This window comes from Lepidochelys kempii, chromosome 14 (genome assembly GCF_965140285.1).
Source record: "Lepidochelys kempii isolate rLepKem1 chromosome 14, rLepKem1.hap1, whole genome shotgun sequence".
Taxonomy (NCBI): domain Eukaryota; kingdom Metazoa; phylum Chordata; order Testudines; family Cheloniidae; genus Lepidochelys; species Lepidochelys kempii.
In genome coordinates, this window is record NC_136393.1 from 9,741,319 (window position 1) to 9,766,884 (window position 25,566).

General features: G+C 41.7%; 1 long non-coding RNA gene across 1 annotated transcript in view; it reads right to left on the reverse strand.

Moving 5' to 3' along the window:
• The window catches only part of LOC140897783 (uncharacterized), a 49,976-nt gene extending 33,326 nt beyond the window's left edge, over positions 1-16,650 (reverse strand). Inside the window, exon 1 of the long non-coding RNA XR_012154810.2 lies at positions 16,498-16,650. This is a non-coding gene — a long non-coding RNA (uncharacterized LOC140897783). The remainder of the gene's footprint in view (positions 1-16,497) is intronic.
• Between the last annotated feature and the right edge of the window lie 8,916 nt (positions 16,651-25,566).

Below are 25,566 nucleotides of genomic sequence, written 5' to 3' on the forward strand. Positions count from 1 at the left end.
ACTTCATGGCCCACGCTATGTCAACCAGGCCTCATGCAGTGACTCAAGCAATGTGAAGTTGCACCAGATGTGCAAGATAATGCAGACAGCCATCAAGAGGTTACTAGCTTAGAGAGTAATGGAAGTTACTAGCCACACCAAAAGGCAACGGTTTAAAAAGAGACTGCCAGGCAGGGTTGATGATAGGTCTGAAATTAGACCCAACCATTTTGGTTTGGGGGGGGTGGGACAGCGTGTGTGCTGGCCTGTCGCTCTGCCCAAACCATTCTTGTGAGCAAAGCCAGTGGGAGGAATGGAAGGTCAGCCTCCACCCTTTCACTGCTACAGCTGGTATCTGGCAAGATCATCTGAGCAACATGAATATCAACCCAAACCCTTTCTTTATTCTTCAGATTCTTCCAGTAGCAAGCTCAGGGTCTGATCCTGCAGCTCACGTGAGTAAGGGTTACAGGACGGAGCCCTGAGGCACCACATCTTATCATGTTCACTGTCCAGATAAAACAACACATGAAAGTTACAAAAGGATCAGAGGCCCTCTCTCCTGCTGCAGGAAGATTCAACTGCCCCTTGCTACACCTATCTACCTCCACTGCAGAGAGCCCAGTTTACTGTGCTAATCGATGCACAGATTCCTGTGAAAGATACAACTCTTGAAAGGGCAAATGTCTTATATGGGAGAACTAAAACATCCAAGAGCAGAGAGTACGTGCAGAGGGAAGGAGGGGCAGTACCAGTGCATAACTGGAAAAACACCCAGGCCCCAGGGCTGGTTAGGAGCATTTGAACCATCTGCATTTTAGTTGCTTTGATGTCCTCAATTTGGAAGACCCTTTCCCCCTCCTGTATCAGAAGAGCCGGAAAGCCCAAGTTATTTTTAGGGGAGGCTACATTTGAGGCCTATTAATCTTGCCAGTGTCTCTTTGAAACCTGTCAGGTTTGGAGAATCAAACACACCATGCAGATTTTCCATGGAGTCTACCTAGAAAAAACAGCAACCCAACAATGCAGGAGCCAATAGTTCAAATAGTAACTTTTAATGCTCATCTAACTCTTTCACCCCACTGCGATGACCTCACCACTATTTATGTGCAGGGGACTCATACACCAGAAGCACAGAGCAAGGCACCTACAGTACCCGACTCAAAGTACATTAAATAAAATATTTAGTCACCATAATAAACAAAGAAAGGCCTTTCTGGCGGCTCCGTAAGTGGGACGAAACTGGCCAATGGTGTATGGCTGCAAAAGACTTTTTAAAATGATCAGTGTCGGCTTTGCTGTTCGATAGAAGGACCCCAGACACACGCCCGCAACAGCATCACAAAACTAAGCTAAGCCCTTGACAAAAATAAACCACTAAACCAAGCTTGGACTCTGGGGGAAGAAGTGCTGTGGGCATGACAGCTGGGGTACTACACTGCTTGGGGAACAAGAACAGAAGGGGAAGTGCTGGGAATCCATCAGTGGCACAAAGGCACTGGATCTCTGCGGCGAGGATTCTGGGGTTACGTAGCTTCCTTGGGATCTGCAGGGGTTTGCATCAGCCCCTGCAATGCCTGACCAATTAATTGGGGAGAAACTCCACAAGGGGTTCTCCTCTTTGGGTTATACTAAGTGAAGGGTGATCCGGCCCAATGGGTTGATCAAGGAAGCTTTGCTACTGAAGACAGTACCAAAGGAGATATAACAGAAGAGGTTAGAGTCTGATAAACAACCTCAGGGCAGGCCAGATTCTGATCTCAGCTACACTTGCGTTAGGCCAGAGCAGCTCCACCAAAATCAGTGATTTTAGCCTGGCCATCCACAGGTATAACTGAAATCAGAATATGGCACACAGAGTCCCTTTGCATTTAGGAGACATCAGACGTTTATTTAATATTTATTTGATTTAAAGACACCCAACTTAGTATCACAAACACCTGCCTAGGATATGTATTGTTCTTACCACAGTGAGATCCTATCATCAGAGATGTGTCGACTTAAAATTGTAATGGAAACAGTTGGTTTTAAACCAATAAAGAGTCACCTAAAGCATGTAAGGCCCTGATTCAACAAGACACAAACGTGTGCTTCACTTTAAACATGGGCTGAAAGACTCAACCACGGCAGCACTAAGAACCTGGCAATGCAGCTGACCGCCACCAGCAGAGGAACGGACGTCAGTGATGTGCCTTGGCCAAAGTGCTGAGCAAGGCAAAAGTAGTAAGCCAACATCAGGAAACAAAGTGCCAAGCAAACTAGCTTTTTAAAATGATTTCCTTTTCATTAAATAAGGAATGATGAATAATATCAAGGAACATATTATTCCATTGACAACATATGGATTTTTAATCTAAGGACTGGCCCTGTTGTACCATTGACATTTAATGTGATTTGGGTGCCTAACTCCCTCAGGTTTCTTTGAAAACCCCACCCCAAAAGCACCTTCAGATTCACCCTTTATCACACACATCAGTACTTTTTAGAATTCCCAGGTGCTGATAGGGCAAAGCACTTAAGCCCGGGAGTAATTATATGCTTAAAGTTAAGCACATGCTTAATTAATTTGCGGAAGAGAGAGGCGATTAGTCATATGCTTCAAAGTTAAGCATGTTAAGTGCTTCGCTGAACCAGGGCCATTAATCTGATCCAATGGGTTATGTAAAACTCCTACTTCCCCAATTCCTTGAGGCCCAATAATTTGGGAATTCACTAGACATCCTTTTATTGACACACTGATAAAATACACAAGGTCAACATGAGTCTGATTATAGAGTCCAACACAATAGCTCACTTTTCTTACAAAATTATTTCTAACATCCCTAGTTTACCTGGAATGGATATTACCAAAGATTAGTAACATTAATATATCACATACCTTTGCCTATTGTCTACTAGCGCTCTTTCTTATGCTGAATATTCTGCCATGTGCAACGTGAGTGTTAAAATAAAAGGTTAATTTGATTTCCATTTTAAAAAATTGCCTCTAGAGCCTGTATCAATATCACACAAACAGTTATACAATCTCAGGGGACTGGCACATGATAGGAAAGGACCATGTGCTGAAGACAGAGGATCGGTACTAAGGAGTCTGCACTGATTGGTTCTCTAGGCTGTGCCAGTTACAAGCCCTGCAGAAAGGGGATAATAATGGTCATTTCATAAGGGTGTCAGGGGGATTAGAAAAGGAGTACTTGTGGCACCTTAGTTAGCTTGTATTTGGGAAACAATCTGAGATCCTCCAAAGAAAATGTGAAATATTGTTATTACTAGCTGAGGGCCTGTCACATGACAGGGTACAGTCAATGAATCATGGGTCAGGCCTGGTTATTTGTGCAAAGTCACATTTTATTAGCCAGAACATTACAGGATGTTTGAGTGTTTTTCTTGTTGTATCTTTCCGCCTCCTCAGCACAGAGTTATTCCCAGCTCATAATTGCAGGAAAATCAAATCTCCTCCATTTCCAGAAGGTGAAAAAATTGAACCAAGAGAGTCAACACAAAACTCCACTTCTTGAAACATAACTGCTACCATTTATGGTTTTGCAACAGAAACTCATGCTCAGGCAAGTTGGATGAAATAAACAAACTGGCTTCTCAATAAGGAATCCACATGACCTATCAGTAGTGCCAGCTGGACCAATTTGAAAGGGGGGTACTCTCCACCCGGATCAAAACCTCTTTTAACAGTGACAGACCAGGAGATTTCAATTAGCATGTGGCATGTGCAAATCAATTTTCAATGGCCAACCAAGACAGCAATGATTTTGATTATAAGGATTAGAGAAGAAGGTTGTGTCAATTCTGTAGGATGCATCTGCCAATAGAAACAACCCTTGTGAAAGAAAATAGCTACAGTAATTAATAAATTGTGGCTACTACTTTCAACCAATCCAGTTCTGTTCTTTTTGTCAGTAAATTCAAGAAAGAGCACATTTTAGTCACCAGGGAAAGTGAGAAAGAAGAAAATATTAGATTGCCAGAAAGATTTCACATTGAACCCGAATTTTCTCTCTCCTTTCACATTGTTAATAGGATAAACTCTCTCTTTAAAACTGTGCAGCCTTTGGATTAAAGTCTCATGTTTTCTTGGGCATTTACATCGATCTACTATTAAATACAAGAAAATCTTCCACCCCCCAAAAAATAAAAGTCTGTTATTAGACAGTATATCTGCTTAACTCAATTGCTACATGGCTTTTATGTACTGGGGAATTTGTAAATGGACTTTTTTCCACTTTGATCTCAACCTTGTAACTTGTTTAGATTGTCTAACTGTAGGAAACAATTGCTAGACATACTGTAAGTGATATTTGGACATATGCTATATTTTGGGGGTCAATTTTGTATTAAAAAACCTGCTTGTGTGAGTAAAGGTCACAGGAACAGGTCCCTGATTTATTAAATTCCATTAATTAAGCTAGAATGGTGTCAGCAACATAAAGTTCATATTTTAAATATCGTCCTTTTCTCTGTTGCTAACACATACGATTCATAGGAGTAAAGGTTATCATCATTTATGGGCAGCAGTAAAATCACAATGTTCAGTCTGACCAACACATATGCAATCTATATGCAATGTTGCCTATGGGGACTGTATTTGAATATGATCTCTGGCCAATGATTTGTTAGCCAATACATATATGTTAGGCACAGTATAAACCACATTAATGGGTATTAATGTGCACAGTATTAATATAAGTGTTTGGAAGTTATGTTAACTGAATGTATTATGCCCTTCCCACAATTATGTTCTCTCATGCTAAGTATCCCATAACACTTGGCAAAGCTGACATCAGCTTTGGCAATAGCTCATAGAGAACTTGTCAAATGCAAAATATATACATTCTATGTCCTAGCATAGGTATTTTCACAGGCAACTGGTTTAGAATATAGTATCCAAAACAGAAAGAAGAAAAATACAGATCAAAACAACAAGTTAAGGAACTGTTACAAATTGATAGGTTGGATTTTAGTGACGTACAGTAAGTTTTGTAACTTGTAAAACCCATACTATAAACTTAGCTAGGTTAAATGCATATTTCCAAAGCACAGCTTCTATGTCAGGTGAACTTGCTATAAGATAAGAATTGCTTCCCGGAAGCAGTGTATGTATGTCTCCTTTTCGTATTGTACTGTTTTGTCTTTAGACAATAAATTTGGCTACGTTCAGTTATTTAGTCTCTTGAATACTTTTAAGAACGAATTGTGACTGTGGTCAAACAATTGACTACACCTTTAACTCAATAAATTAAACAGTAAAGCAATCTGTTACAGTAGCTACTTCATATGTCCATAACTTTAAAAATATATGAAAAGAAAAAAAGTGTGTGTAAAAGGGGCAGGAGTATATAAAAGTTAAGCAAATCTATGTAATATTCTCCAGACAAAACGTGCAAAGGATAACATTTGCAAAAGTGCCTAACTGACTTAGGTGTCTAAGCTCCACCTTCAAAAGAGCACGTTCAATGAGAGCTGTGTGAATAACTGGATTTGTGGTTTGTTGGACGAAACAAAAAAAAAACTGGGGAAAAATTGTTTCAGGTTGAAATGATTTTTTAGGAGAACTGAAAAAGTTGGGGGGGAATTTCATTTTTTAAACCTTTAAAAAAATTAAAATGGAAGTAAAATTCCAAACAAAGTCATTTCAATTAGAAAAAATCAAAACTTTTGGTTTAGAAAATGCCAAAACACATTTCAATTTTTTCAGATTTTATTTTTTACTGAAACAATTTAGTGAATTGGACATAAATTCGCAAAGTGTTTTGGTCAACCCGAATCTGCAGTTTCCAAAGGGAAAAAAGTTTAGGCCAAAACTTCTACTGAAAATGAGTCTTAGATTTCTAAGTGACTTAGGAGCTTTTGAAATTTTAGTCAGTATCAGCATATGTATTTTTAATGGTTTACTCTTCCCTACTCTTACCAAGAACTGCACAGTAAAGGACTGAAAAAAGTAAATTTATATTTTATACATTATAAAACTATATTTACAAAAATGGGGCTTGATCCTCTTTCCACTCTAGTTAATAGGAGTTTTAGTATTGGCTTCAGGGCAGCAGGATTGGATCCACAGTACCCTGTCTGTACTTGATTGTGCTCTCACTGAGGTCAATGTGATGGTCTTCTCCTGGACTTTAACAGGGTTTGGGATTAGGTTTATTGGCTAATGCCTGCTGTTCTGAATCCTGCATTGTATAATAATAAAATAAACAGCATACATATTTATTGAATAGACAGGACTCTGCTGAGTTTGGAAAACTTCTGGCCTCCCAGCTTGTGCCATCCAATCCCTTTTTGTGTTTTCCTCAAGCTCAGACAATGAAAACAGCCTGCTCGGTTTCACTTTTGTTTAAAGCCGTTTTCCTTCCTGAGTCTCACACAATAGCTTAGTGATGCTGTCCAGGGCTGCAGCACTGCTGGGGAGTGTTGAAAGTTTAAGAAACTTCATGAAAACAGCTCTGTTCAGGCCAAATCCTCAGATGGTGTCAATCGGCATCACTCCAGGCAAGTCAGTCTGGTGGGAGTTTACTTTTGAAAGCTATTTTTGGATGTTTACACCACATTGTTTCTCGTCCAAAATGGAGTTGTGACTCTCCAAGGAAAAAAGTACCTATGTCTGCAGATAGCTAGGTCAGATCCTCAGCTGGTGTAAGTCAGCATAGCTCCACTGAAGTCAACATCTATGTCCATTTACAGTAGCTGAGGATCTGGCCCATTATGTTTTGCAAAAGCGTATTTACAATTTTAATTTTTAAACACTGAAATCCGTTTACAGTCTGAAAACGGCTGATTGTAACAGTAGTATCTAGTTATAAGGTATTTGTCTTTCAAAAATGTGCATCCGATGAAGTGAGCTGTAGCCCACCAAAGCTTATGCTCAAATAAATTGGTTAGTCTCTAAGGTGCCACAAGTCCTCCTGTTCTTTTTGCGGATACAGACTAACCCGGCTGCTACTCTGAATGCTTCAAAATGATATCTCAGAGCACTGTTTCAGATTGATAATACAGCGTGACATAATTTACAAACATTTCTTTAGCACGGAATATTGAGAACAACGATCCAGGTGAAAAGACTCTCCAGATGTTTGTCAGAAAATTGTACTGTTCACAAAAGTTACATCTCAGCTGGGGTAAATCAATGTAGCTCCATTGACTTTGGCGGAGCGAAGCCAGTTTACACCAGCTGAGGATGTGCTGTAACTGCTTACAGCCGCAGTACTAGTTCCTTGGAGAGTTGCAGCTCCATTCTGGGTTACATACAATGTGGCATAAATATAAAATCCCAATTTATCTTTCATGATTAAACTCCTACCAGATGTTTTGAAATAAAGCTACAGATTAAAAAAACAAAACGAACAATATCCCAGTGTTAAAAAATATGTCAAAACTTTAGACAAACTATATTATATAAACACCCTATATTGGCTAGTAAGCATTTTCCTTACTCTTTGCAATGTTTACACTTTAAAATAGGGTTGCATGAAACTACTGCTCCGATCACTGTAATCACCACAAGATAAAGACACTCCAGAGAGAATTCTGCAGAGGGAAGATTATTGCTGTGTTTGCAAAGATCTCAGTGGAGAACCACTGTCAAAAAAAGCCGCCATTTCATTGTGGCTAGTAGCTTTTAGTGCCTCTTGATAAAGAAATTAAATAAAGTCCTTGGAGGAGGGACGAGATAGTGTTAGTTTTACAGCCTCACTATGCAGAACTTCCAACTGCATATAGCACTAATGTCATAAATGTGTGTGAATGTCCTCATTCAGACTATAATTTAGTCCCCAAGGAGATGCTAAACTAGCTCAGCTATGCTAAATGTGAACCAAACTCTCCCAATGAAGTGAGTGCAGTATATGTATCCCAGAGCTAAATTTAGTCTGAGGCTTTCTGTAATTCTAATCTCAATTTACCACTTATAACTGCAACAGACAAACATTATAAAATGATTCCGTGAAGTCTGTTAGAGTAGGCAGCTATATTGGGTTAAGTTCTAAAAAGTCTTTATTAACTAAGATTGGGGAAATTTATTTGAAATTTACTCCTGATAAGTTACTCAGTGTACTTGAGCGTTTGATTTTTTTTTAAATGTAAATTATTTTCTAACACTTAATATTTTCAGGTTGTTTTTCAGGTCTTTTGGGTAGATGAATTTCAAACAGGTACTGTTAATATTAAAAAAATCATTAACTGTCTTACTGAAAACACCACAATGACATTAAAAAGATAGAAGCTGTAAATATCTGAATGTGCTTTTCACTATTCTGACATTTGTTTACTTTTATGTATTTTGTTCACCTTGGACGATAAAAGTACATTGGTCAATTCACTTTTGTGTAGATTAGCTTTCTAGCTCTCGTAGTGCATGACTGTTGCATTTGTATTTGATCCCTTTTTTCCCTTCCCCAAAATGTTTTTATTGAAATTAGTAAGCAATAACATTTATAGATTACACATTTGTATTCTTATTAGGTTTTTTACAAAATAATAATTTTAAAACACAACCTAGATTTAAAATGTCATTAACGCTATCCCTTTAATTATAAAAGAGATATTTAAAAGTGGAATAAAGGACATTATTTCTTCTAGGAACTATCAAAATAATTTTAAAAGTGTTCTTAAAATCAAGCTCATTTAAACTGATCTATGTTCAAATTGTTGTTTCATAATTAAAAATCTTTTGATTTGTTTCCCCAAACAAGATGTTTCGCTACCACCTAGCCTGGAAAGCTCCATATATGTTTGCCAGGACTTGTTTAATAGGAATAAAATCCATTATATGTTAAGAAGTCTATTTCCAATAAGCTGAGCACTGCCACCAGACCTTAAGGCTTCCCATTGATCAATCTAGTTGGGAAAGTCTGAGGTTTTAAAAAGAGATTTTGCTGCTGTTTTTAAAAGAGATTGTGGTCAAAATTAAGATTCCTGACAAGGTCTTACTCTTTCACGCTATAAATTCTTAATTGGTTTTCCAGTATTTGTAGGTTGCTGTTAGCTCCGTTCACTCAAATATCAGCCCATCCTTGCTCTTCCTAAAAAAAATTCCTTTTTATGGAAATATGATATTATTCCAGATGTTTCAACATACAGCAATTCTGCTTAACTCAACCTGATCACAGCTCTGTAATGAAGCCGAGAGTTAAATAGCTTCTGGAACTTATTCCTTAAACTACTGCACTTACATATTTGAATTTAACCCCGTGGATAGCACAGGATTCAAAAGCCACGTCCTTTGTAATACCGCACAGATCTGACTAAAGGTTTTTCCATATCCACAAAACCTTTGGTTCGAGAACTGCGTTAGCTTGGTGTCTAGTTATTTGCTGAATAGTTTTGACAGACAGCGTATCAAATTAAATTTAAACATGTTTTAAACTGTGTTCTTCATCGAATTATAAAGGAAAGTGTAGTTTCTGAACAAATGCTATTCTGGCATTTTAGTTCTAGGAAATTGCATACCTAAAACTGAGAAAATTGACAATGCAGTTTAGAGATTCAAAATAAGAATATCTAGCTTTTAGCACCACCGTAGTTAGTGGGAACTTTTCAATTACAGTGAATGAAAGCAGGATTAGGCCCATATAGTGCTTTTCCTCACTAGATCTCACAGCTCTTTACAAAGGAGGACAGTATTATATTCCCATTTTATGGAGGACTGACCGTGTCCCATTCCCCAGAAGTTATTAGACTAATATCAGTGTTTTGTTAGCTCTTTTAATAGTGTGCATTTCATTGTTATTTATTATTATCATTGTATTTTTATTGTCCGTTTGCGGCCCAGAAGCCTTGGTCAGGTGAGACTCTTTACGAGTAAATAAATATTTGTGACCAAGACTATAAGGTGGATAGAAAGTTGGCTAGATTGTCGGGCTCAATGGGTAGTGATCAACAGCTCCATGTCTAGTTGGCAGCCGGTATTCAAGTGGAGTGCCCCAAGAGTCGGTCCTCAGGCCGGTTTTGTTCAGTATCTTCATAAATGATCTGGAGGATGGTGTGGATTGCACCCTCAGCAAGTTTGCAGATGACACTAAACTGGGAGAAGAGATAGATACGCTGGAGGGTAGGGATAGGATACAGAGGGACCGAGACAAATTAGAGGATTGGGCCAAAAGAAATCTGATGAGGTTCAACAAGGACAAGTGCAGAGTCCTGCACTTAGGATAGAAGAATCCCATGCACCGCTACAGACTAGGGACCGAATGGCTAGGCAGCAGTTCTGCGGAAAAGGACGTAGGGGTTACAGTGGATGAGAAGCTGGATATGAGTCAACGGTGTGCCCTTGTTGCCAAGAAGGCCAATGGGATTTTGGGATGTATAAGTAGGGGCATTGCCAGCAGATCGAGGGACGTGATCGTTCCCCTCTATTCGACATTGGTGAGGCCTCATCTGGAGTACTGTGTCCAGTTTTGGGCCCCACACTACAAGAAGGATGTGGAAAAATTGGAAAGCGTCCAGTGGAGGGCAAAAAAAATGATTAGGAGTCTGGAACACATGACTTATGAGGAGAGGCTGAGGGAACTGGGATTGTTTAATCTGCAGAAGAGAAGAATGAGGGGGGATTTGATAGCTGCTTTCAACTACCTGAAAGGGGGTTCCAAAGAGGATGGATCTAGACTGTTCTCAGTGGTAGCAGATGACAGAACGAGGAGTAATGGTCTCAAGTTGCAGTGGGGGAGGTTTAGGTTGGATATTAGGAAAAACTTTTTCACTAGGAGGGTGGTGAAACACTGGAATGCGCTACCTAGGGAGGTGGTGGAATCTCCTTCCTTAGAAGTTTTTAAGGTCAGGCTTGACAAAGCCCTGGCTGGGATGATTTAGTTGGGGATTGGTCCTGCTTTGAGCAGGGGATTGGACTAGATGACCTCCTGAGGTCCCTCCCAACCCTGATATTCTATGATTCTAAGACCACAGGTCTGTATAAGAGGTACTAGACTCATAATGGGTACCACAATAGCTAATCTTACTGGGGAATATATTCAAACCATGAGCAATGCAATGGAAAATGGGAACAGATTGTCCCATGGTAGAGAACCCTGGGACACTTTTAAGGAGTTTCCCCAAATTATCAGGGAGGTCTGGAGAGAAACAGGATGTCCCCCACACCACCAGCATGGGAAAAACACAGGGTTCCGCTACCAGAACCTTTGGATCCTCCAGGATCCACACAGATCCTGTGGAATCCACAGGAGCTCTGAGCCATCTCTCTTGGGCCCTGGGAGGGTAACCATTTGGACTACCCCAAAACTGATCAAATAGGTCATGAACCCTTAAGCTGTTCATTAGACAACACCCTTTTTTGGGTTCCCATAGCAATACATCAATTAATAAAGTAAAAAAAAAACACAAAAACCCTCCAGCAAGCAGAGCTGTTATCCCAAAACAGGAGAAACACCAGAGACTGAAGTCCATAGGGACTGACTATTGCTGCTGGTTTTACATGAAGCCACTCAAATACTACGGTGATGAGGGTTGAATAAAACCCCGAGACAGATAGAGAGTGCAACGTCAGGCAACTTACGATGTGTTCTAGCCGTTCATCTACCCCATCTCTTCCATTTGGAATCAGTGACCTTTTGCTATTCAGATACAGGTGGGGAGGGAAACTATCATCAGCACTGACAATTTGGAAGCATTGTCTTTCCTTTATCATTCAGAAATGTTTAAAAGAAATTGCAAACATTCCTATAGTTTGTGACTGTGTTTCTTTAAGAGCTGCACTTTAGAAAGAGCTTACGTTATACACGGCAGGCACACCACATGCTCTGCATTCACCATGGGGGTGCACGGGGCGCCAGATTCCGAAAAGAGCAGAGCATGTTGGGTACAAGTGGGGTGCTAGGCTCTTGTGAAAATCTGGGCCCTCTCATGTACTGAACAGCAGAGCAAAGAGCAGACAGTTCATATAGAATATTATCCAGATTGAGAACTCCTTCAGTCACATACATGTGTAAAACGGATTCTCCAGGCTCATTATGTTCCAGACCCCACTGTAATTCTTCAGACTCTCAGCTTTTGGGGTTCCCTATCATGAAGGTCTCTATTTGAAAACATGGAAAGACAGTGGTTCCTAAACACTGCAAACAAACATTCTGCTTCTCTCTCCACAGTTCAAGTAGTGAGAATCCAGCTCGAACCGCACCCCTCTCCTCAACAAACTGAGCCCTTACTACTCAGATAGTTTTCTTTCAGGCCTTATCACAGACAAAACCACAGCCCTTTTTTGTGCCGAAGGAGTAGGACCTGCTAAATATACACCAACTCTTTCAGAAGGCTGAAAATGTCAGCCTGCAGTATAATAAACTTCACAGTAAAGGCTCTGACAAAGAGAGAGACAAGCAACTCTGCGCAGAACTAGGTTATTGTGGGGGTACATGCTGTCAGCTCTGACTGCTGAGGAAAGTCTATTTGTACACTGAGAAAGATTAGTGAAAGAGGTGCAAAGTTTAGAAGTGAAAATAAAACAAAGCCCCATTATTAACAGGGAAAAAACCTCACTGAGCCTGCAACCCAGAAAGCATAGGACATTATGAAATACAGATTAACAGTAAAATCACCAGTTAAGAAAACTGTCATCAGCACAACAACTTGCAGCAGAAGTTTGAAACATTTACTGTTCTAAGGTGTTAGCTGGGCCAAACCTGATGCCTAGTCTAAATATGCTTCATGTCCAATTAAAAAAAAAGCTAATTATTTTTACTTCGTAATTTGTCAAAATCACTTAGGAGTTGAGGGAATTTTAGATTCAAGTTTGATTTTTTTTAATCCAATCAGAATGGTTAAATAGAACAATTTAATGATGCCAAAAAATTATTTGCATTAGCTTGTATGGCTCTTTGGGGAAGGGACTGTGTTTAGAAAGTGCCTAGCACATTGTGTGTGCTGCTGAAATCTAAACAAATATTAATAATGAAGATGAACGGGGAAAAATAAAATTCCTAATATCAGCACGTCTGTCACTAGAGTTCTCTCCGTGATAAACAACTGCATCCACTCTGGTTCAAAACAGATGGATTGTACTTGAAAAAGTTTGTCCTTTCGCCTTGATGAATGACATGGTTAAAGAAAAAGCTTTTTAGAAGTGACGAGTGTTTTGGAATGCTCAAATTGAGACACTTAAAGGAGCCTGATTTTCCAAAACAGCTGAGCACACAACCTCTGAAAATTAGTCCCTTTTAATAGGTTTCAAACTGGGCACCCAAAATTTGGAAACCCACAGTCACTGGTCATTTTTGACAATTCTGGCCTAAAATGCACCAAGGAAGGAGAGGAAAAAAATATTGCTGGAAATAAGAGATTTCAGATCGTCATAAACCTGGCAACTTATGGAACTTTATAAAGCAAACCACAAGAAAGAAACACTCCTTGTGAAAGAAAAACTTTAGCTGTCTCATCGGATAGTCCCAAGAGACTGAATAGTGAGAAATAACGTGTATAATCTTGACTCAAAATTGCACTTCCCTTGAAACAGAAAAAGTGATGTCCAAAAAGTTGCACAGAGAGGTAGAAAGACGACGGATATGGCTTCAGAGGCGACGTACTCAGCAATAGACATCTCTCCCACGACTCCACTCTACAGGCTATACCGTACTATCAGCTTTTAAGTCTAAATCCCCACTGGAATCAACAAGCCCACATAAAACCTGATGGCAGGATACAGCCCTGTACGCCCAATGTACTTTTACAATGTGCTACCTTCGCTCGTCTTGCTGTAGCTCCCATATGTTTCAGGGCAACTGATTAGAATCAGTTTGCTGTGATTTCATTACAGATTAATGTAGTTTAAGGCTAATGATCCCTAAGGAGGAGGGGTGGCATGTAGTCCAGAGACAGAATTTACATTCTATAACCACCTTCGTGTGACAAGGACAACATTTATAATCTTGGGGCAAGCCCACTATTTTAGATTTTTGCCTTCACTGCTTAGTTTCACATACTTTTCCTTCATGTACCCACCAGACAGAGCTAGGTAGAAAACTGGTGGGGTGGGGAGAAATTTGAAAATAAAAAAAAAAAGTCCCTTGAAATGTTGTTTCAAAGAAAGTTTCCCAATCAGCTCTTAGTTCAGTGTTTTATAAAGATATCAGGCCCAATCGAGCACTCGCTAACTTCACGGACAGTAGGCTCAAGTCATGAACTGAAAACATCATAAATGTCTACACATGGGCAACAATTCTTTGTGTGTTAAGACTAATATGCCTCTGATACATTCTGGAAGATTATTATTTGATTATGCAATGAACAATGTGCCAGTGCAAATGTGTGTGTGTATATAACAACGTTTGCAAAGCACTTTGGGATTCTTCAACCAAAAAGCATTATGTAAATATTAATAATTATTACTGTTATAAATGAGTCCTTTAGAATTTGATAGGGATGAAACTGATAGGGTTCTTCAGAATCCCACATAAAACTGAACATAGAAGGTATGCTTTCTATATTTATATATAATCATCCTTATACAATTCTGGAGCAGAGATATTAAAATGCGACATTACCCATTAAAAACAAAAATCTGTTAAATTCTATAGGATGTCTCAAAAATCCCAAAGAAAGGTTATCGATCTCAATTAAATTTGATACAATTTGTATACAATTACTACTTGGCCTTGCTCCTTGTTCTATTTCAATATTCTAGCCTTTAAAACGGAGAACAAGGCAAAACTCTTTGGCCCTCAAAATATTTCCTACATAAGAACTTGAGGAGGAAAAAAGTTAATAGTAACGCAGAAGGGCATGATCATTATTATTTTTCTATTAGTGATTGCGCCCTTCTGCACACCCATATATATATATATTCATAGACACACACTTAAAGCTGGGTATGAATGGGAGAAATAGGCACGATTTAGAGCTGTAAGGTGCAGATCATAAATTAAGGACAAATTTTAGGGCAAATTTCGGAGGGTTGGTGATATTAACACGAAGAGATACAATGGGCCGAGCTATTTAATATATGAATAAATAACCAGATCTACAAAAATCTGATCAGCTGTGTTTTCTGAAAGTGAAAGTTGGAAGAAACAAGTCCTGTGAGCACACAGACAGTTCCTGCAGAGAATTCCGATTTTTTATAGAAACCCAATGCTGACAGTGCACATAGCTTTCACTGTTTCCCCTAAAAGAGGCTTTCTAGAATTATGTGCAAATTGTGCTCCTACAGTGCAGTCAAGAATCATGGGACCTCAAAGTGATACAGTCAAAATTAATTACAACAGAAACTGCATGCCATGTGCAAAGGTAGGACTTTTTCTTGAGGTTCCAGCGAAACGCATTTCAAAATTCCCAGAGTGACATTTTTTATGGCACGACTCTTCTCCTTTGGCTTTACAACATCCCAGCTAGTATGAAAAGTTAGTGACCTCTCCCTCCAAGAAAGAAGCCACTGCCAGCATATGGCTGACAACCCCCCGTTAAAAAACCAAAACCTTCTTCTGAGCTTTCATATCTGAATACATAAACAAATAATAATGAATTTGTTTACAGTCCAGGATGAATTGTACTGGGATCTTGGTTTAGTTACACTCAGAATATAAAAGAAGTGAGTTGGTTGTTGTTTCCTGGGGGTGAAGAAATACATTTAACCATCCTCTAAAACGAATTTTTAAAGTTCTGTCCCTCGGACGAGCAGAAACTCAGAGCTCACACATCTAGTACCTGGAAATCTGTAAAACACAACAGCCTGTTGCTGATTTGTGCAGCTCAGCAAGGCCAGTCAGCCCCTTTCCCACCAGCACAATGCCAGGGTGGGTGCATGCAAGAGTTAATAGCCCTGAGAACGATGATGGTTTTTTAAAACCAAGATCTCCTCTCCCACCCCCTGGCTCTAACTTTCAGCTGTTGTCATTCTTCAGTGGTTTCACTGCCCTATGGCACTGCAGGTCCTGGGAGCCGAGAACTGGGACTTTGTAGGCCAGTTGAATGCACAAACCTCTCATCTCGCCCGCAAAGACCCAGCCCTAGACTCGCCCAATCCGACGCCGAGAGCAAAACACGGGCTTTGAACGGTCGTTTTGAAAAGAGGGATTTTAGCACCTGATCTGGCAGCCGGAGACTGTTCTAAAAAAAAAAAAAATCAACTCGCAGCCAATTGGCCTTGTCGCATCGGCCCACACTACGGGCGCGGGAGCCCCGGACTTCAGGCCACTCGCCCTCAAACCCCCGGCCCGTGGGTCGGAGGCAAGCGGGGCTTCTGCTCCAGGGACTTAAATCCGCCCCCAAACGGCGGCGACTAGCAAGTGTCACGAAGCAAAAGGAGTGGGGGGGGGGGCAGCAATCCGGATCCATGGTTTATGCTTCGAGCCAGACCGAGGGGCAGCGCTTTCCGCCTGACCCCCCCGAAGGGTTAACGCGCCAGCCGGTTCCCAGCGCCGAGCCCCGGCACCCGGGAAGCGCCTCTACAGCCAGGCCCGGTCTGCAGAACGGGAGCCGGAGCGGAGCCGCTTTTCCGACAGAAAGCAAGAAGTTTGCACGAGGGGGAGGAAGGGGAAAATCGTCCTCGCGTGTTAACAAGCCGGTTACCTTCTCTCAGGGTGGTGGGCACCGGGCACCGGGGTGCGGCTCTTCGTGCCCGGCCCGAGCCTCCGCCAAGCAGGTCTCCGAATTGCGGGCGGCAAAGCCTTGACAATTATGCGGAGAGAAGCAATGGGTAGCTCCCCCCCCTCCCGCGACCCCCCCCCCGCCAGCTCCCGCCGCAGCCCATTCGCCAGAAGGCGGATATTTAAGCTGGTATTGACCGCGCTGCGACTTTTTTTCCCACCCTTCCTCTTTGCCCTTGTTAAAAATAAATAAATAAATAAATAAATAAATAAAAAGTGCAACCGGGACAGGACAACATTTCCCATTAAAAGCAAAACTCTGTGACATTTGCCCGGGGGGGGGAGTCCCAGCCCGCCAAGTAGAAGGGGGAGGGGAAAACCCACCCCTCCAAACCAGAGAGAAAAAGGCGACTGGATCCTTGCACCGTTAAGACACGTTTCCAATTCCGCGGCGTCGCCGTCCAAGTTGCAGAGCAAGATCCTTCGAAAGTTCGCCCGGCGCAGCCCCACGTGTCCGCGCCCCATCCCCGGGGCGCCCGGCGGCGGCGGGGGGTCGCCGGCCCTGCCGCCGCGGCCACGGGTGACAGGGGAAGCGCACCCTCCTGCCGCGCTCAGTCTCTCGCGCTCTCCTGGCTGTTTAAGGAAGCACCCTAGTCCCCACCCCCTAAATTAGACAGCTCTTGCTGCAAGTTAGCCTGGCAGATGTGGAGGCTGGAGGCTTTCCGTTGTTGCCACCCTCCCCCCCCCCCCCCAAAAAAAAATCATTTGGTCAGTTAGGATTTGCACAAGACACGAAATGGACAGTCGCTGCTTCAGGGGGTTTCCCCTAAATCATTGTGCCTTCTTGTTTCCAGTAATGTTCCTCTTTTTCCCTCTCTCTCCATTCGCTTCCAGTTGAGCAATCCAAATCGGATTTTCCTTTCTCTAAACTAGGGACCGAGAGGCCCCCTAGTGGATCTCTCAGCTGATACTGTGGAGAGCGGCCGCTTTCCGCCTAGGGCACTGCAGAGGTCTTCCAGGGGGAACATCAACTCCTCTAGCTATTTGCCTGGTTTTACAACAGGCTACAGAAAAAGCACCAGCGGAGTCAGGCCAAACTAAAATTTCACACAAAGAGGAGATACTGCTCTGCAAACTGTCCCCTGAAATGTAAGTGCAATATTTATGTTCCAATCGATTTATTTTAGAATGATCTGGTAAAAAGGAGAAAGGAAGCAATTTGTCAGTACCTGTACTAGGGCCATCTGACCCATGTGTATTTTTAGGTCTGATTTTTGTAAGCAGGTAGTTTTTAAGTGAGGTGAAACTTGGGGTACACAAGACAAATCGGGTTCATCGCAAGGGGTACAGTAGTCTGGAGAAGTTGAGAGCCACTGATCTAGAGCTCATGCAGCACTGGCAGTGAAGGGGCAGAGGGATTACCTGAGTGTCAGCCACATTTCAAAAGAGGCCACGGATGTTAGGGATACCTCAGTTTTGCAGGGGCTTGGGTTGCAAGAGCATGAGCCTGATTTTCAGAGGGGGTGGGGTGGAATGGAATGAATGGGATGGGTGGTTGCTCAGCCGTTCTGAAAATCAAGGCCAAGGTCTCAAAGTGAAGCAGTCAAAAAGCAGTAGTCATGACTCAAAATCATGGGCCATGTCTGCTGTGATGTGTAGGTGCTATAGAATGAGGGCCACATAAAGCCATTCAGACTGGAGCTGTGTACTTGTTGTTTATCCAGTCCAATCCAATCTGACTTCAGTGAAGCCAGAATCTGAGAACTGATGTTCTTCCTGCAGGCTCATATTTTACTGTATATTGGTGTATGGTACCTGAACCTTGTCCTTGGATGTGTTCTACTTCTAGGTGGCTGTCTTTATACTTGCATATAAGACTTCTCTTATCTATTTTTCTGTCTTTCTCTCTCTCTTTATTTTAATCTGCATATCTGTTAGTCCTGTGCACTTTCTTAGGTAGCTGTATTAATATTTGTGTAGGGGTTTTCACCTAGCTTATGATAATATCAGCTATTTATGGGGCTAAGATAATGTGAAATTTCATATTCTCACAGTACTTCAGCTTTCCAGGGACTATAACACTGATTAGATCTCACATCAGTCGTGGCCTCCAGCATGTCGTCCTGAAGCAGAGAGAGTGTGTGTGAGAGTGTGATTCAGGAAGACATGGTATATTCCCATTTCCTATTTATTGGGTTATTCACTCAGGTTAGGGCAATACAGCAAAGGGGAGTATCCCCGATGGCCTAATAGGTCTTCTCCATCTCTGGACTCTGCAATTCTGCAATAAAGTCATATTGCTTCATGATCATGATGAGGTTAGAATTACAAGTGGATGTTGGGTCTGACAATACAGTCAGAGTCATACACTGAAAACCAGGGACTGCTGATTCATTCCTCTCCTACTCTAGTTGCATCTACTGCTACCTCACTGTACATTTCTTGTTCAGTGACTGCAGGCTTGCATTGGTGTAGGGAATGACCATGGTGGCTGTGCAGAGGGCCTAGAGACAGAGCATTGGATGGGCCTAGAGACAGAGCAAAAGTTCTGTACAGCCCCAGGAAGAAACTTGAGAGAGAGAAACAGACCTGTGCTTTCAACTCAGTCACTCATTCAGGGGGCTTTAAAGCCAATGCAAAATACATCCAAGTTTTTATTTAAAAAGAAACAATTTTAAGTAAACAGAAAATGATTTAATTGCCCCAAGATCCCACTTCAAAAATATTTCACATGCCCAGTTATAATAGACCTGTTTTACAGAAATCCTGAGCACCATAAACTCCACTTGAATTCAAAGAGAGCTGCGTCTGAAGAAGTGGGGTTTTTATCCATGAAAGCTTATGCTCAAATAAATCTGTTCGTCTTTAAGGTGCCACCGGACTCCTTGTTGTTTTTAAAGGGAGCTGTAGGCGCTCAACACCTGTGAAAATCTGGCCTTATGTTTGTACTGCAAAAAGAAACAAAAAAAGAAAATCTTCCAAATGAAGAGTACTTTTTCTGTGCGCATGCATGTGTACACACACACCCACACGGTAACTTGCCTTACATTTATGCATGGCAAGATGACATACACAAGATGGGTACTCAACTGTCCAGTGCCATTGTAGCTGAAGAATCAATTATTCCCACACTATCTCATTAGGAGTAATATATCAAGGGATGTTTGTATCTTAGGTTTCATGCTTGAAGACTTGAGGCCTGATTACTCTGGGCCTGATTAGAACTCGCTCTTGCATCTGATCCGATGGGTGTCATCATCTTTAATGGTCTTTATAATACATGGGTCCAATCCTTCTCCCATAGGATATGAATAAATCCTGTTGACTACAATGGGAATTACTCATACTCAACAGGGTGAGATGAGGGCCCCAGACAAGGCTGTAAATACATCAGGAAGTGAAAGGAAAGGAGGGCAGTACATCTATATACATCAGAAATGACTTAGCCAGTCAGCATATAAGTGACTTGTTACTTTGGATGCTGTAGTCTTCTTGGTTAGAAAATCCATGTGTCTTGTAGTAATGGAACATGGAGGAGGTCAGAGACTATGGTAATGAGATAGATAGATTTCACAGAATTTCTGGAGAAGTAGCTATTGTGAAATGTCATTTTGTGCCAGTTTGGGAAATATGTTTTAAATTATATAGAGGCCATTACCCAGGGCAATGCAGAGAGTGATCATTTATTTGTTAAATTTTAGTGGTGAGTGGAAGCTGCCCAAACATCTCCAAACCACAAAGCGAGGTAAACAGTTTGCCAAAATATATGTAATAAAAACAGCACTTAGCATTTATGTAGGATCTTTCCTCCAAAGACCTCAAAGTGCTTTGTAGAGGCAAATATTTTATTCACAGGGGAAACTGAGGCACAGAGAAGTTAATTGATTTGCCACGGTTGCTCAACAATGGCAGAGTGAGGAAAAGAACCCAGATCTCCCAGTTACTAATCCCATGCTCTTGCTGGTCTGCTGCCACTCCCAAATAACATGAAAACCAAATAATAATCTATGGAGAATAAAGTTATATGTTCCCTGGTTAGAAGGTTGCTGAATGTTTAGAATCAGGGAGTATGCAAAATAAATAACGGATCACGGGCTAAAAGGCTAAAGAATAAACTGTATGGAAAGTATTGAGATAACATATATGAAAGGTAGGTGTTAAACTGGTGCACTTGCTGGCCATGTGTGATGATAACATAGAGATAATCACATCATCACTACAGAATAATGCAATTCTTGTGAAAAGAAGATTTGCAAACACTGTTCAAGGGACTAAAGCTCTCTCCCTGAGTGATGTAGTGATGACATAGAAATTACTTTTCATGAAGGAATAACACTGGTAACATTTGATTTAAAGTGATAAGATCATTACTGTGTTTACAGAGATCACAGGGTAGCATATGCTGTTCATTCGTTATTTTACCATACTGGGTTTTTCTATAGTATATTCTTCTTGCTCCTTTTGGCCAGTTCCATTAACAGCAGCTGAGACAGAAAGGGTGCTGCATTTCTTACTTGTGGTAAGCCCTAAAAACTCAAAGCTAAGAATATGTAAAAACAGGAAGAGAGAACAAGCCAGGAATAGAACATTTGCCACCGCTCATATTCACAAGAGGGAAGGTAGATACTTCTCCCAAATTAACATGATCACATATTGCTTAGCTGGAGCATCCGTGAAACAGCTGTTTACTTTGCTATTTTCAGTACCATGCATGTTGATTCAGGTCCTGATCTTACTCCCAATGGAGTCGAGGTCAAGCTCCTATGAATTTCAATAGGAGCAGGACGGGGCATTTATTCAGGATTTTGGCACAGCACAAGTTCCTATGCTGGGGCCTGATCCTTTACGAGGTACTCTCAGCTCCCAAACAGCCTGCTCCTGCTCTCATGGAAGGCACTGGCAAAACTTCAGTGGGAGCAGAATGAGCTACACTGAAGCCAAGGCCTTCACCTAGCAGGGGGCACTCCCCACCTTACAAGATCAGAGCTCTGGACTTCACCATATCTTCACAGAGTGGGCCTTCTCCACATAAATACCTGCTGGCTGTGCTCCAAGGAGTAGGCAATCCAGTGCACGGGGACAGCAGGACGGCAGCTCCATTCTGTAGGGGGGTTATGAAAAGGATTAACTCTGCATTCAGTTCCGATGTGATCACAACTGTATCAAGTTGTAACACATCACCATCTTCACAACTCCAAAAATAAATGTAAGCAGTTTGTTAGAACCAGTTTAGCAGCCAAAGGGCTAATATATTAATAATGTTAGACTCACAATGGCTCGGAACAATAACCAGGGAACAATGGATTAACTCACTACTGAAAATAGTCAAGTTTAAAAAAAAACACCTAATTCTTTACAAGATCCAAGACCCAGCTGTGGCAGCCCTTTTTTGGTATCTCCAGAGATGTTAGTACTTCCCTCTACATTTCATAGAGGATATGTCAACCATTCTGAATTACTCCAGATTCACACCAGAGGTCAGAATGTGACTCATGGGCTTGAATGGGAGAATTCTCTGAGTAATAAGGGTTTGGATCCAGACAACAGTGTTTTTAACTTTCCTTGGCGTCGTATCTCCTTTTTATCTTTCTTCTTCTTTGTTCTGTTGTTACATTTCACCTTTCCATGCAGAACGCCTCATTCTGCTCTTACTTAGACCCTGGGTGAATCAGGAATAACACCGAAATCAATAGAGCGGGTTACACTAATGTCTAAAAGGACTGACATCAGGACCAGTATCTTTGACTGTAGGCACACTATGTACCATCCCTTCAGATAATTTTTAATAAAGCACCTTTCATCTCTAGCTCTCAAAGCACTTTACAAAGGAGGACGGTACCACTATCCTCATTCTACAGATGGGGAAACTGAGGCACAGACCGGTGAAGTGATTTGGTCACAACTAGCCAGCAGAAACTAGAATAGAACCCGAGTCCCAGTACAGAACTCTATCCACTGGTCAACACTGTCTCTCAGGTTGCTCATCTGGGTTTGTATCTTTGGACTTGATTCTGCTACCCTTACTCATACTGAGTAGTACCTGACAGTGTGAGTAGGCCCATTGATTTCTGCTGAACTTCACAGAGTGTGGTCCTCGGGTGGCAGAAATAATCCAAAAGAAACAAAGCCAGGTTTTCTCATCTGGCTGATAGCTGGGATTTAGGGTGTTTTACTCCCCGGGGCCACTTTGCCAAATTCCAGCCTATATATGTAAATGGGTAAAACTGAATTAATTCGTTACTGAAAGAGACTAAATTCTGGCACCAGTGGACCAACCTGCAAAGATACTGTGCTCACGTGAGTGTGATTGAACTTGGTGGTCCTTAGATGAAAGTATGAGACCATAACAGAGATACAGAATCACGTCTTTTTTTGTCAGACTAGTACATTATTGCAAATTTAAGACAACAATGTTGAGCATGCAGACATAGTTACTAGCCCTGGGTGCATTTCACAAAGGACATCCATTCTGATTCTGTGGTATGAAAAGATGTTTCTTCAAAGGGCCAGATCCCCCCACCTCAATCACACCATGTAAGGCCTCAATTCTATTCCCAGTGACCGCAATGGTGCAGGAATGGGCCCTAAATCCGGAGTAAGTCTACTAAAAGTCACTGTAGAATAGACAAAAGTCTGCCTCGGAGACTATGATTTGGGCCTGATTTTCAGAATCACTGAGTGCTCCCACTACTCCAGAAGGGAAGGGGAACAAAAGCATTAACTAGCAATGATTAACCTCAGAAATAATGGTTTCCTTTTCAAACACAGAGCTGTGCCTCTTCTTAGTATAACTACCTCTGCTCCAGTTGCATCTATTAAAGCCAATTCCTGGGGGAGACAGCTATATGTAACCAGATGTTACAACTGTGGAACCAGCAATCACGAGTACAGTGGTGTCATGGGCAGTTTAAATTCTTACTGTCTGAACAACAAGTTACATATATAAATAATGGGTATGTTTGTGGGAGCAGCTGTCAATGGGGAAATCCCCTTATCCTACCATAATCCTACATTCCATAACCCCTGCCGATTAAACTAACGTTATTTACGCTGCTGCTTCCTCCATGGGGGACCTTCAGTCCATTCAGTCCTTCCTCAGTCTTTTAAAGTTTCAATCTCAAAATATGCTGCAATTGTTCTCTATTTGGGAACTTGGAAGTGTGATGATGTTAAACCCTGGTTGATGAAGGGCAGGAATTAGGGGATTTAGCTCAACTAGGGTCTAACAAGAAATGGGCTCAGAGGTAGCAGGTGAGAATTTGTTTGTACAGCAGAAATCTTGCATTGGCTCCAAGAGATTTCAGTGTGTGCTGAGTGGGGAGAGGTGCGCACAGGATGATCTATGTACAATGCTTATTTGGCCTTTATTACTATAGTACCTGAGCACCTCATAAACTTTCATGTATTTATTCTCATCACATCTCACTGGGAGTCAGAAACTGCTATGTTCTAAACCTGGCAGGACAATAATTCCCTGTGCCTCCTGCCTCAATTTTCTCATCAGTAAAATGGAGATTTGGGCCCCGATCCAATTTCCATTGAAATCAGTGGTGAGAATCCCAGTGATTTCAATGGAGTTGGATCGGACCCATAGCCCTTACGCACCAAATAAGGCCACAGTCCCACAGGCCATTCCATGCCGTCAGACCCCCTGCGTCCGTTGCTGCCTATGGTGCTGCACACTGACAGAAGGGTTCACCCACCGAAAACAATTTGCAGGATCGGGGCCAAAGACCCATCATACTTTATTGCTGGTGAAAAAAAAAATCTGGGTGTAGCCATAAAGGAAATATTACTCCATCATATTTCTCATGCAGATGTCTGACACACATTTCAGAGGCAGTAAGGAGACAGACTATGTGTTCAGACCCTCCCAGTCTTTTCCCTCCATCTGTAAAAAAGGAATATCCTACTTGCTCGATGCAGCAATTTAATACCCTTGCCCCAAATCAACCAAGATATTAGTACTATTGGGCCAAAGTCGCTCCTGGTGTCCCTGTACTGAAATCACTGTTAGTAAAGGGATGGATTTGGTCCAGTCTCCTTTAGATGGTGGAAATCAATACAAACTCTAAAAGCAAGAAAGTTTTGTAGTTTATGTGCTTTTTATACCACTGATGTGGTGTATCACGGGGAATTCTGAATCCTGGCTTTGATCTCATAATCTTCATGTTGTTTCAGGGGAGTTGTATTGTTTTGTACTGAATGCAAAGGAAATAGTTCTCCATTCAGACATGAGGACTAATAATTGGAAGCTGTTAGTCATCCCAGGCCTGACTCTGATCTCATTTACATTGTCTTTGCAGCCACACAATTTCACTGGCTTCTGTGGAGTTATACCCTAATGTACACCTCATGAAAGTAAAAACTATGGTCCTCATCTTGCAAATCCTTACTCATTGGAGTAATCTGTGCTCCCTTGCTGGTGTCGACCGGACTACTCCTGTGATTAAGGATTACTCCAGTGTGCAAAGTTTACAGGACTGGGCCCTGAACCTCTGGTTTTTTCCATTAATTCTATAGTCACAAAGAGGAGTCGGAAGCTTTAACAGCCTCTGCGGTAATTCTAATGCTGGCTGAGTCCTACCCTCGGTAACGGAGTGAAGCCCCTAAAATGTGCAGGCCTGTTGCTTCAGAGGTCAGACGTACTGGTGAGGAGATGAGATTCTAAGTAGCCCCTTAGGGGGAACTAAAACATTCGGCATAATTGAAGCTTTGTTACACTCATACCAATTGGAACTTAAACTGGCATCTCGCTGGAGTTCAGCGCAGCAACTGCTGCCGTTCAGCACAAAAAAAAATATGTCCAAGCCTATGCAAAGCTGAGGAGGTCAAATTCCAGGGGCTCCCATGGCCTCGTGCGGTGCAAAAGCCAGCGAGATTACTTGCTGAATCGGAGGCTTATTTTGCCTCTCCAGCAGTTGCCATTGTGGTAACAGGAAAACAATACTGCTTCTTAGCAGACAGAGTGTTATTCATTTCATCGTTCTTTCCAGCTGCGTCACTGAACCAGAGCAGTTCCCTCCTGCAGAAAAACCCTCAGGAAGGGAAA